The sequence below is a fragment of the Zalophus californianus genome, chromosome 7 (genome assembly GCF_009762305.2).
Source record: "Zalophus californianus isolate mZalCal1 chromosome 7, mZalCal1.pri.v2, whole genome shotgun sequence".
Taxonomy (NCBI): Eukaryota; Metazoa; Chordata; class Mammalia; order Carnivora; family Otariidae; genus Zalophus; species Zalophus californianus.
Window position 1 is genome coordinate 36,833,065 of NC_045601.1, and position 13,614 is coordinate 36,846,678.

The 13,614-nt window shown below is 34.0% G+C and overlaps 1 long non-coding RNA gene across 1 annotated transcript in view; it reads left to right on the forward strand.

Annotated features, from left to right (window-relative positions):
- LOC113926214 overlaps nucleotides 1–13,614 on the forward strand; it is a 64,123-nt gene that overhangs the window by 30,630 nt on the left and 19,879 nt on the right. The window contains exon 2 of the long non-coding RNA XR_003521229.1: nucleotides 8,579–8,702. This is a non-coding gene — a long non-coding RNA (uncharacterized LOC113926214). The remainder of the gene's footprint in view (nucleotides 1–8,578; nucleotides 8,703–13,614) is intronic.

Genomic DNA, 13,614 nt, shown 5'->3' on the forward strand with positions numbered 1-13,614 from the left:
GGAGGCTGGCCTGCCTGTAGTGACTGAAATAAACCAGAATGTAAGGCATGGTGTGATTCAACTTAGTCATCTCATAGGGAGCATAATCATTTCTGTTACCTATTTAACACTCAAAAGAATCCTACAAGGTACATATTTTTTAGTATAAATTTATACATAAAGAAAGCTAGAAACCAAGGAGTTACTTGTGTAAAGTTCTATACCAGAAGAGTCTTATTTGAACTTGGGGTTTCTGACTCAGAAATTTTTTCTTTCTTTCTCTCTTCCCCTTATTCTTTCTCCTTCCTCAAACCATGATCCTTCCAGAACAGGCCAAGAAAGTACAATGATAAGAGGGTGAAATAGAAATGAGATGATGCAGTCTCTTAAAAAACAAGGGAGATTGTTTCAGGAAGAAGTTAATCAGTAGAGTAAAATGCTTTAGTCCAATCGAGAATCATGAAGATGAAGACTAGACCTTTTAATATGACTAAGACATATGTATTCCAGTAGATTAGATCGGATATGGCATGATTGTATAACCCTTATAGTTCTCAGAGTCCTCTCTATATAATGTCCTCTTATGTTTGTTGACTATAGACTTGTGAAAAAGATATTTCTCTATCTTGCATAAAGAGACTCAGATTAATAGAGTAACTATAGCTAGAAAGTGGTGGAGGAAAGATTCCAAACATAAGTCTTCTGAGTTCAAGTCCTCTTACCTTTCCAAAATCCCTGAAAATAAAAATAAAGAAAGAAAAATCCTTCAAGTTTCCAGTTATACTAGCAGATCTAATGCCTACAGAACTACGTGTAATATATTTTTACTGGTGGCTTAGTATTGTTACTCTCAAAGATAAAATTGCCAAAGAAGTTTGCAAATTTTGCTTAGAAAGATACCCCTCTGTCATGCTGTCCAATAGAAGGGAGTGCTAAGATCAAGGGAGTAGTTTCATATGTATTCTTTTTGATTCTCTAGAAACATCAATGATTAACAGCATGGAGACATGCAGCTATTTTATGAAATCTTTTAACTAGGCTGTATCTAGCAAGGTAGCCAAGGTAGTGACATTGTATAAGCTTTACATTCAAAAGTCTTTTCCAAAGCTTGTATTTCATACTTTGACTATATACATTTATTCTCATTATTCAGGGTAGTTATGTTCTATAAAGTCATGGCAAACACTGAATTAGCAAATACTGAACATTGCTCCTAAGGGAAACACAGTGTTAAGTTCCTCTGGTCATAATAGTTTTGACAACTGATCAATATATAACTTTGTTTTATTCATTTTGCTTAAAGACATCCTAATTAATATATATTCTTGGTTATTAACATTGAACTCATGGTCAACAGCACTCTCATGATAACTCATGCCTGAACAAAGTTTAATCAGTGCACACTTTTCTATATTAATGTACATCACAGTCTCTTGCACTAAGGAAGACCAAACAGCACATCAGTACTGCACTTGGTGATTATTTGAAATGGCAAAATCCTCTCTCATAATTAGGTCTTTAATTCATTTTGAATTTAGTTTGGTGGTTGCCAGAGGGGGAGATGGGTGGGAGGATGGGTTAGATGGATGATGGGGATTAAGGAGGCACTTGTGGTGAGCACGGGATGTTGTATGGAAGTACTGAATTGCTAAATTGTATACCTGAAACTCATATTACACTGTATGTTAACTAAGTGGAATTTAAGTAAAAACTTAAGTAAAATAAAATAAAATGGCAAAATCACCAACCAAATGCACAAAAATTAAAAAGGTATTAAATAGACTGTGAAAAAGTACTTGCTTACAATGTGAGAGCTAAAATAAGAAGACAAGGCATCTCCTTGTTTAACCTCAGCTGGGAGATGTGCCAGCTAGAGACTCAAATTCTTCATTGTCTGATTTTTCCAAAGAAGACATCCAATGGCCAACAAACACATGAAAAAGTGCTCAACATTGCTTGGCATCAGGGAAATCCAAATCAAAACCTCAGTGAGATACCATCTCACACCAGTCAAAATGGCTAAAATTAACAAGTCAGGAAACCACAGATGCTGGCGGGGATGCGGAGAAAGGGGAACCCTCCTACACTGTTGGTGGGAATGCAAGCTGGTGCAGCCACTCTGGAAAACAGTATGGAGGTTCCTCAAAAAGTTGAAAATAGAGCTACCATATGATCCAGCAATTGCACTACTGGGTATTTACCACAAAGATACAAATGTAGGGATCCGAAGGGGTACGTGCACCCCAGTGTTTATAGCAGCAATGTCCACAATAGCCAAACTGTGGAAAGAGCCAAGATGTCCATCGACAGATGAATGGATAAAGAAGATGTGGTATATTTACACAATGGAATATTATACAGCCATCAAAAGAAATGAGATCTTGCCATTTGCAACGACGTGGATGGAACTGGAGGGTGTTATGCTGAGTGAAATAAGTCAATCAGAGAAAGACATGTATCATATGACCTCACTGATATGAGGAATTCTTAATCTCAGGAAACAAACTGAGGCTTGCTGGAGTGGTGGGGTGGTGGGCGGGACAGGGTGGCTGGGTGATAGACATTGGGGAGGGTATGTGCTATGGTGAGCGCTGTGAATTGTGCAAGACTCTTGAATCACAGATCTGTACCTCTGAAACAAATAATGCAATATATGTTAAGAAAAAAAAAGAAGAAGATAGCAGGAGGGGAAGAATGAAGGGGGGGAAATAGGAGGGGGAGGCGAACCATGAGAGATGATGGACTCTGAAAAACAAACTGAGGGTTCTAGAGGGGAGGGGGGGTGGGGGGATGGATTAACCTGGTGATGGGTATTAAAGAGGGCACATTCTGCATGGAGCACTGGGTGTTATGCACAAACAATGAATCATGGAACACTACATCAAAAACTAATGATGTAATGTATGGTGATTAGCATAACAATAAAAAATTTACAGTAAATACAAAAATTCTTCATTGTCTGTACATGTCTATGAATGACAGGGAAAGCAGTGCAGATATTGATTTGGGGGATATAAATAAATTTTAGTGAGTAGGCAAATTTGCAAATACAGAATCTGTGAATAATGATTTTGGACTGTATTAGAAGATTAAAAGTCTTATATTACCCAAATCAATCTATAGATTCAATACAATCCTTATCAAAATTCTAATGGCATTTTTCATAGAAGTAGAAAAAACTATTCTAAAATTCATATGGGGTCACAAAGATTCCAGATAGCCAAAGCAATCTTGAAAAAGAACAACAAAGCTGGAGGCATCTCTTCCTGATTTCAAATTATATTACAAAGTTATAGTAACCAAAACAGTGTGTCACTAGCATAACAATATACACGTACACCAATGGAACAGAATAGAGAGCCTAAAAGTAAGTCAATGAATATACAGTCAACCAGTCTTTGATAAGGGTGTCAAGAACAAACAATGGAGAAAAGCTAGTCTCTTCAATGAATGGTGTTGGGAAAACTGGCTATCCACATGCATAAAAATGAAACTGGATACCTGTCTTACACCACTCACAAAAATTAACTGAAAATGGATTAAAGACTTGAGTATAAGACCTGAAACGATAAACCTAGAGGAGAACATAGAAAAAAGCTCATTGCCATTGGTCTTGGCAATGATTTTTTGGATATGATGCTGAAGGCACAGGCAACGAAAGTTAAAATACACAAATGGGACATCAAACTAAAAACTTCTGCACAACAAAGGAAACAATCCATAAGACAAAAAGAAAACCTATAGAATGGGAGAAAGTATTTGCAAACCATATATCTGATAAGGGGTTAATATCCAAAATATATACGGAACTCATACAGCTGAATTGCCAAGAACCAAATAATCTGATTAAAAATGAGCAAAGGGCCTGAATATAGGCCATACAAATGGCCGATAAGTATATGAAAAGGTGCTTAATATCACCACTCATTAGGGAAATGCAAATCAAAACCACTATGAGATTATCACCTCATACCTATGAAGATGGCTGTTATCATAAAGGGCAAAAGATAACAAATATTGACAAGGATGTGGGGAAAACATTCCCACTAAAGTGGGAATGTTTACTGGTATAGCCACTATGGAAAACAGTAAGGAGATCCTCAAAAAATTAAAAATAGAACTACCATATGACCCAGCAATTCCACTCCTAGGTATATATCTTAAGGAAATGAAATCAATTATCTCAAAGAAATATCTGTACTCCCATGCTTTTTGTAACATTATTCACAATAGCCAAGATACAGAAACAACTTAAGTGTCCTTCAGTGAATGAATGAGTAAAGAACATGTTGTGTGAATATGTACAATAGAATTATCATTCAACTATAAGAAACAAGGAAATCCTGCTGTTTGTGACAACATGAATAAAACTGGAGGGCATTATGCTAAGTGAAATAAGCCAGACAGAGAAGAATGAATACTACTAAGGGATATCATTAAATGTGGGATTTAAAAAAACTGATCTCATAGAAGGAAATTGTAGAATGATGGTTGCAAGGGGCTGGGAAGAGGGGAAAATTAGGGCGATGTAAATTGAAAGGTACAAAATTTCAGTTATAAGATGAATGAGTTCTGAGATCTTATTTATATATAGCATGGTGACTATAGTTAATAATACAATATACTTGAAATTTGTTGAAAGTAGATCTTAAGTATTCTCATTTCTCACACACACAGAGTTAACTATATGAGATGATGCATGTGTTAATTATTTTCAACTTGGAAATCATTTCACAGTGTATATGTATATCAAATTATCAGGTTGTATTTTAAATATATACAATTCTATTTGCCAATTATTCCTCAATAAAGGAAGAAAAAAAATTAAAAGTACATGTAGCAGTTATCAGTGATCTGAACAAAATAACACAAGGTAATCACTTCTGGTTGAGGGAGGCAAAGAAAATGATCACTTTAGAAATATGACTTCTAAAATCATTTCTGGACATTTGATTTTAATTTTCTAAAAATATTTTAAAAGGCATGATAGAACCTCAACAACTTTTCCTCCAAAAGTAGCAACCAATTTGTGGCACCTCCACCTGCACTCCTTTTATTTGTAACCTTGTGTGCTATGTAATTGTTTAAGATGGTAAAGATAAGTCATAAGTATGTTGCTAAGGTAGGGATGTAGGGAGCAAAATGCTGAAAATTGGATTAATATTAAAGTAAACATGCAAGGTACATTACTATGTATCCTGTGAGGCTCAACATATATTCATTTAATGTTATGTCTTTTGCATTTAGAGTGAGCCCATAAAAAATCATAGATTTTATATATATACATATTTATGTGTGTGTATGAATGTGTGTATATATATATATATATATTTCATTAAATTATGTTTTAAGATGTTGTTCACTCTCTTATCCATAGGCCCTTGTTAGAGAAACTAAGTCAATTTTTAACTGTTCAATTGCAAGATAAATTTGTCTTTGTGGAGTGAGTTGCATGCTTTCCTTGACAAAACAAACACATAAACAAATGCACATTAAACTCAATGTGTTTTGCTTTTTGTCTTAGCTTCCAGGGAATTTAGAGATAATGTTAGCCAGATTTTTAATAAGCATCTTATCTTGATGCTTGGTGGCATCTATCTTCTTTGTAGAATCATAGAACCTAATAGTTGGACAGGGATTTGGAAATAGTTGAGTGCAAACTCCTCTATTTCCAAAAACCAGATATCCAGGTTAGTCACAATGCATACTTCTCCCTTTATCTACCCCTCCATAGCAAACCCATCCTTAATTTGCCTCCCACTTCTCTCTTTCTACCACACCCACAATTTAAATTTGGCTGAATTCTATTTAAGTAGAAAATCTCTTCTCTGGGTACTCATAAAAGAGGATGGGTTTTTTTTTTTTTAATTTACAAGTATTGACCAAATCTCCCATCTTCATTCCAGGCTAATTCCTAACATATAAATACTCCTTTTTCATTTATTCATTTATCCTTTTCGTTGTTCATTTATATATATTTTTTTACATTACTGTGTGTCACTGGTGAAATAGCAATGAAGAAGACAAAATATATTGCCTTCGAAGAATTGACGTTTCAGTTAGTAGAAACAGTCAACAAAGAAAAAATAATTATATAGAATCTTAGACTTTGAAAGTGCTATGGAGATAAAGCATGGCAAGGGGAAGAGGAAGTGTGAGACAGGGAGGGGTTTGTACTTTCAAGTAGGGTAGCCAGCACAGGACTAATTAAGAAGAAGATAAAGCATTAGTCATGAGGTGGGGTGGAAGAGGGAGGATCTAGGATCATTTTCCAGGATCTGGCAACAGAGTAATTATAAAAGCACTGAGAGGAATGCTTACCTAGACTTATCTAGACTACTCAGGAAATAACAAAAAGATTGTGTGGTAAGAAGAAAGGGAGTGAAGGGGGAGTACTCAAAGAGGAGTACATCTCAGGGAAGAGCAGCAACTAGGTTACATTAGGCGTCTGTATGTATTGGGGATTTTACCCCAGGTAAGATAGTCATTGAAGAGTTTTGAGCAAAAAGTATTTCTCTGACTGCTCTTTTAAGAAAAGATTGTAGGGAGCAAGTATGGAAGCAGAAACCCTATGGAAGGTTTTGCAATAATCTGAGAGAGAGGCAATATTGATTTAAGACAAGGTGTTTGGGGTGGGGGTGGTGATAACTGGTCAGATTCTGGATCTACTTAGATGGTAGAGCCAACAAGATTTTCTATAAAATTGAATGTGGGATATAAGGAAAATAGAGGGGTTAAGAATGACTCCAAAGTTTTTGTCTTGAGCAACTGGAAGGATGGAATTGTTATTTACACAGATAATAAAGACTGTTGGAGGAGGAGGGTTTGGGAGAGAATATCAGAAGTTCATTTTAGATATATATGTTTAAGAAGTTAAAGTGAAAATTCTGAGTAGGCAGTTGGATATATAAGCCTATAGACAAGTAGTACAGGGAAGAGATATGGGTGGGAATATAAATCTGTGAGCATTCTATATAGAGAGAGTAAAAGATGAGCATTATTTTCTCCTTTTTGATGCTCTTCCCTAGGAGCAATACTTCCTAAAATAAAAATGTGGTCTTCCCTTTATCAATAAACTATCTTAGATTAAGATTGAGTGGCAAGATAGGAACTGATTTCTCTCTTGTGATGTGTTCAACAAAAGTAGTTTATGTTCCTTTGAAAGGAAGAGTATACATTCTAAATGAAGAAGAAACACATTCTATTGTTATTAAGATAGATTTATGGTGGCATTTAGAAATTTTTCATCAGCAGGTGGTTTATTGATTGAGTCACTATTCATTAATAAAAAAACACTTCTTAAACACCTATGTGGAGTGGAATTCATATGATTTGGTAAGCGATTATGTAAAGTGTGAGGGACAAGGAAGATTCTTGAGCGACTTCTGAGGTGGTCAGCTTGGGTGAATGGTGGTGCTATTAACAAAGACAGAAATAGCTGGGAGAAAAAGCAGGGTGATTGGATTTGTATGGAAATTAGAGTTCAGTTATATACATCTTAAAATCAAAGATATTACAGATTATTCAAATGGATTATCCTTGATGTTTGTTAGACTGGATCTTAATTTTTAGATCTCAACTTAAATGTCATTTCCCTTCCTCCTACTTTATTCTCTTACTTGTGTCCTTTTTTTTTTTCCTTGCCAGCACTATTGTTATTTGATTATATTATTATTTTTTCTTTTATATATATATTTTTTCTTTTATATATATATATATAAAATATATGGCTCCATTAAATGACTTTAAGTTGTAAGATGGTGATGACCATGATTATTTTGTCCCAATATTTCTGGACATATAAATAATCAACAAATATATGTATAATAAATGAATAAAATATATGTTTCAGGAGTTTATAGTACATTGAGGGCCATTGAAGCCTGTGATAATATTGAAATTTCTAAGACTAACAAAGAAGAGGACAAATGAAATTGTTTGGGGAAGCTCCAACATCAGAGTCAGTAAAGAAAAGAATCATTAAAGAACATTTCAGAAAACAGGAAAAAGGCAGTACCCTGAAACCAAATGAGGAAAGTATTTCAAGAACTACACTTTTATTTTTCTTTTTTGGTCCAAAGGAAAGCAAAAGTCACACTCCAACTCTTGATCTTTATTTCTGTAAAACAAGCAAACAAAGTAACACACAAAACAAATGGAAACAATCTCTTAGAATTTGTTATTTGACCTCCCTTCTTCCAATCAACTCTGTGAACTAAGGCTATTGAGTATATTTTTGTGTGCATTTCTAATGCTTCCTTTGCATTTAGGACTGTATCACTTACTTAGTTTGAAATAGCGGTCTTACTTTTCTTAAATCAATGTCCAATATAATTAAACTATAAAGTACATATAATTGTGTGTCTTTGTGTATGTATTTGTGTATGTAAATGTGTATGAAAGAGAGTGTATGTGTGTGTTCATATGTGTTCTTTTAGATTAAGGGAGGGTTTGAGTCAATGAAAATATTTCTTGAGTTCTATGTAGTTTTACGTAAGAGAGCTCTGAAAATAAAAAGTACATGGGGCCTAAATGTACTGATTAGAAGATCTAAATGTCACCAGGAATGACCCACGGAGTGAATAATTTGTTTCCCTAGGAACATATGGAATCCACTGACTTCAGGAAATATTTTCAGAATGCACACATATTTCTTCAAGACGTTAACATCCCAGGGGAGGAGGAGGAATAAAAACATGACAAGGAGTAATTTAAAATGGCAGGTACTACAGTTTTCTTTTCCTGTGCTGGAAACCTGATATTTGATATGAATGTAGATGATTTTCTTATGATTGCTATAAAAAGTTGATACTATTCTTTCCAAAATTCTCTAAGATTTATTTATTTATTATTCCTCCTTTGTGGAATTTTGTTGTTTTTGAATGTCTTAGACTGTGGGTACAAAGAAATCAAAACATTGCACATTATTTCTTATAATGTAACCACAAGAAAATGCAAATGCTGAAGCTCTGATTCACAAAAGAATATTGCCTATTAGTTACGGTATGGTTCAATGGGAAAATGGAGTCCAAAATTAAATTATATTTCACTAGACTGTAACACAATCAAACCTTGATTTTTGTGCATCAGTTATGTTATTTTCCCTTTTAATTTTAATCTTTTCAATATTTTTTATAAGATTATAACACCTCAGGAGACTTAACTGCTGGACTTGGGCACAGACAACCTAGGTTCCAAGTCCCATTTGCCACTAATAAGATATGTGACTAGGCAAATTACTTAAATTCTCTGAGTTTCATCTTCCTCGCCTATAAAAGAAGGATGATATTATCAATTAGAGATTACTGTGAGGATTAAATCAAATAATGGAAGGGAATAAATGTTTTTTTTCTTTCTTTGCTTCCAAATGCCCACTCTCTGGTGGATGTTGCAAATGCTTGAATTGCTGAGTACATTATCTATAAGTCCTGGAGAACATAATCATATAGAGGGATCTGAGCTTGGAAAGGCAACATTTTGTAGAAAATAGTTGTCAGTATGACTTAAGTGAATTTGATTTTCTTTTTCTGAAATGAATCTTTGTTACAGTATAGAGTTCCTGAGTTTAGAAAACCATAGACTTTATCTTAGGGCACAGATTTTAATGACAATTCTTTCTAAATGATAAGCCCAGGAAGAAATACATCTTATACTGCAGCCTATTACTTTCATATATATATATATATATATATATATATATATAAAATAGGTCTATGTACACCTGAAACTAAAGTTTCATAAAATTATACATGTCTTTGCTATATGTATAGCATTCTGATCTTTTCTATTCTAGTCTATTTCGTTATTTAAAAAATTCTGGTTACAACCTAGTAATTTGATTTCAGTATCTACTAATGGGAGTGCCATCCCATAGCTTGAAAACCTTTTTTTTTTTTTTTTACTTCAGATATGAAGTATCTTTGTAACAGAGCCTTTTGTCTGATTGGATTTCCACAAATAGCATCTATATAAGTTTAAAATTTACAAAATTTTTGGCAATCAACTTATTAGCATTCCTTTCACAGTATGAAACGTCACATTAGTTTTGGACACAAACGAAAGTAATCAGCAAAGTTTTCAAGTTCCAACTTAAGGCAAAACTTAAGTCACCTACCGTCTAATGCTAGTGACATTTACAAGCCAATTGTGTTTGACCACTTACTTTATTCTGTGGTTGGGGTTGTGGTCTAAATAATATCAGGAGGCCCCATACAAGGTTGGCTTCATGGGTTTACAGCCTATTCAGGTCAACAGGCTTTGCCCCCAGAAGGGCCCTGTGTTTAATTTAATGCTTCGTTGTTGCATCTTCAATTCTTAAAAACTTTATCTTAGAACTTGTGTTTTGTAAGCAGATTTTGATGGATAATAGATCATTCACGTGAGCAGAGACGATATTGAACAGTGTATGTGACCACCATTCCTTGCCATCCCTTTTGCATATATAGCCTTTGTGATGTCCCATCAACACAGAATTCCTTTGCACTCACAATGCATTGGAGTACAGACTCAAAGCAAGTACAAGGTAAACACGTTATAGAAGCTGCTATGTTACAGAAGGAAAAAGAAAGATAAGGCAATCCATAGTTCCTTTCCTTTCAGTCCTTCCTTACTCTTGGGTAAGCTGCAAATAGTGAGTTGGTAGAATGTATGCATATCAAGAAGTGAAAGAAAATAGTTGTTAGTTTTATGCAGAGTATCCTTTGTTCTAGCAGCAACAAAATACATATGCATATACAAGCTACAAATAGAAATTGTATAATTTCAATGATTCTGCATGAAGGTTAGATTTTTTTATATTTGCATTTAAAACTGGCATTGTGTAATATGAAATTAGTAGTAAAATTTATAACAATTTAAAATTTAAGTATTCTTTACTTAGGATGACATTAAATAGGAAGTAAAAACACCATGACAGTTTAAAATAGAAAACTCAAAAGAAAGGGAAAAGCTTTGTATTTTGTAATTTATGGCATTTTTTCCTGCTTTATGAACAAGGAATTCCACATTTACATTTTGTGCTGAGCCCTGCAAATTATGTGGTTAACCCAGGCCATATATACATATAATTATGTATATATACATACATTGTGTATATAATAGTCTAAGTTATATAATAATTATAATTGGTAATTATTTCACAAATATGTTAAGAGATAAGAAGAAAAAATCCAAAATACCATGAAGGAATGTAACAAACTATATCTGAACTGCTAGTATTAATTCAAGAACAACTTTAAACTTCTACTTTTCATAAGTTTTTATGTCCCAGTAAATGCTAGTGTTGTGTGAGGCAATAGGAATATAATAAACATTGGCCTTAAGGAGTTTCCAGTCTATTACAAGTGTTATTTGTTAGTTGTTAATATATAATAATGGGCAATTGTGTTATGACAGAGATAGAGTCAAGGTGGAGCAAAGATGAAGTAATTATTCTTTTGGGTATTGGGTAATGGCGGTGATGGGGTAATGGGGATCAAGAGCTCTCAAAGAAGCTTTCTACAAAGAGGAATTTGGGAGCAACAACTTTTGTAGGGTTTGAGATATTAATGTTTTAAATAGTGGCACTTTTATTCAAATGGATCAAAGCTAGGATTAGTGAATTTTTTTCCTGTAATATGTTGCCTTTCTCTGCGCTCTAATGAGAATGTTCCCTCAGATCTTTATGCTTCTTCTTATTGAAACAGAGTTTTTACTATTTCCTCTCCTGGAAATCTCTTTGAATCACAAGTAATTTCACCATCAACTATTTAGAAAAAAATTAGTGTTAGCTTAGTCAATATTACTATGTTCACAAAAGTGATAACAGCATGCTTCACCTTAGTAAGGGTTCTTTGATTGGTTATTGTGTGTTATTGGCCAAAAGCCTTATTTCCTTTCTTAATTTTCATGATGTCCTAAGACATTTCTCTCACATTTAGTTTCATGTCTTTTAATGTTTTATCTCCAGGATTAAACAGTGATTTCTAATTTTTCTACTATTAGATTCTAACATAGTAAAGAACCTTCATCTACTCAACCTTTTAGAACAGTCAACAGATTAAATTTTATTATTTATTTCATTATTGTTTTGTATTGTGCTGAATAGCCAACATTCCAAGTAATGAAATATTTTCTTTCTTGATTCATAATGAAATGATATGTAATTACTCTGAGACCAGTGGTAATTTTCCTTAAGAACTTGATTTTGAGGGATTCCATATTAATTAATGGAATATTTATCTGAAATGCTCTTTCATTCTTTTCTTTGGTATAACATGTTGGTCTTATATTTCACTCCATCCGTCTTATAATTCATGACCTCTTTTCCTAGATTCCCTTTCCCAGATTTCTTAAATCTCACATGTCCACTGTTGACCTGGATACCACTTAACTGCCCTTGTACAGTATATTTTCTGAAAATGAATATTTTGTTCAGATTACTGTTTTATATTATCTTATTTTTACATCTATATTAATTTATAATTATTGTTTGGTTCCATCATATGTTTTTGTGTTATTTCCCTTCTTAAATGTTAGTCTCAGGCTACTTTTAAAACTTGCATAGTTTGACAGACATCTAGAAAAAAATGTTTTGAATGAATGCATAAGTGCATACATTTGAATATTTCTAAAGCAGACTTAAATTTAATGGGAATATTTTTCTAAAAGTAATGAACCATTTCCCTTTGTAATTTTATAAAATAAGAACAAGTTTTTTTTTTTAAGATTTTATTTATTTATTTGAGAGAGACGGAGATAGAGACAGAGAGCATGAACGGGGGAGGAGAGGGAGAAACAGGCTCCCCCTGAGCAGGAAGCCCAATGTGGGACTCCATCCTGGGACCCGGGGATCATGATCTGAGCTGAAGGCAGACACTTAACTGACAGAGCCACCCAGGCACCCAAGAAGCACAAGTTTTAAAAAAACGTTAGGAGAGTCTGGGTGGCTGAGTCAGTTGAGCGTCCAACTCTTGGTTTCAGCTTGGTCATGCTCTCAGGGTCATGAGATTGAGCCCCCTGTAGGGCTCACACTCAGCACAGAGTCTATTTAAGATTCTCTCTTCCTCTCTTAAGGAGGGCACATGTTATGGTGAGCACTGGGTGTTATACACGACTGATGAATTATTGAACACTACATCTGAAACTAATGATGTACTATATGTTGGCTAATTGAATTTGAATAAAAAAAGCTTCTCTCTTCCTCTCCCTCTGCCCCTTCCCCCACGTATTCTCTCTCTCTCTAAAATAAATAAATAAATCTTTAAAAAAATCTTTAAATTGTAGGCAGTGAATTAATAGCACCTGTAGAACCTGAATAACCTAGTTACAAGCACCTCAGAAGAGACTCCTTGTCACAGATACTAACAAAAATGTCATTAAAGTTTCAATTTCTTTCATTTCTGAAGTATAAGACCTTGGGTGCAAAACTCTGACACTTATAAAAATCCACCATCACAAAAACCTATGACTAAAATCATTTCTAATAGCTTTCTTTATAGCACAAGGATCATAGTGCCAGCATTAAGGATTTCTTTCCTTTTATGACTTTAATGATTCATCTAGAATCACAAAATAAACCAAAATTATGAAATAAGGCACAAAAGAAAATTTCCTAAACTCCGCATTCTGAGAAGACCAATGGAAGACGAGCAAACC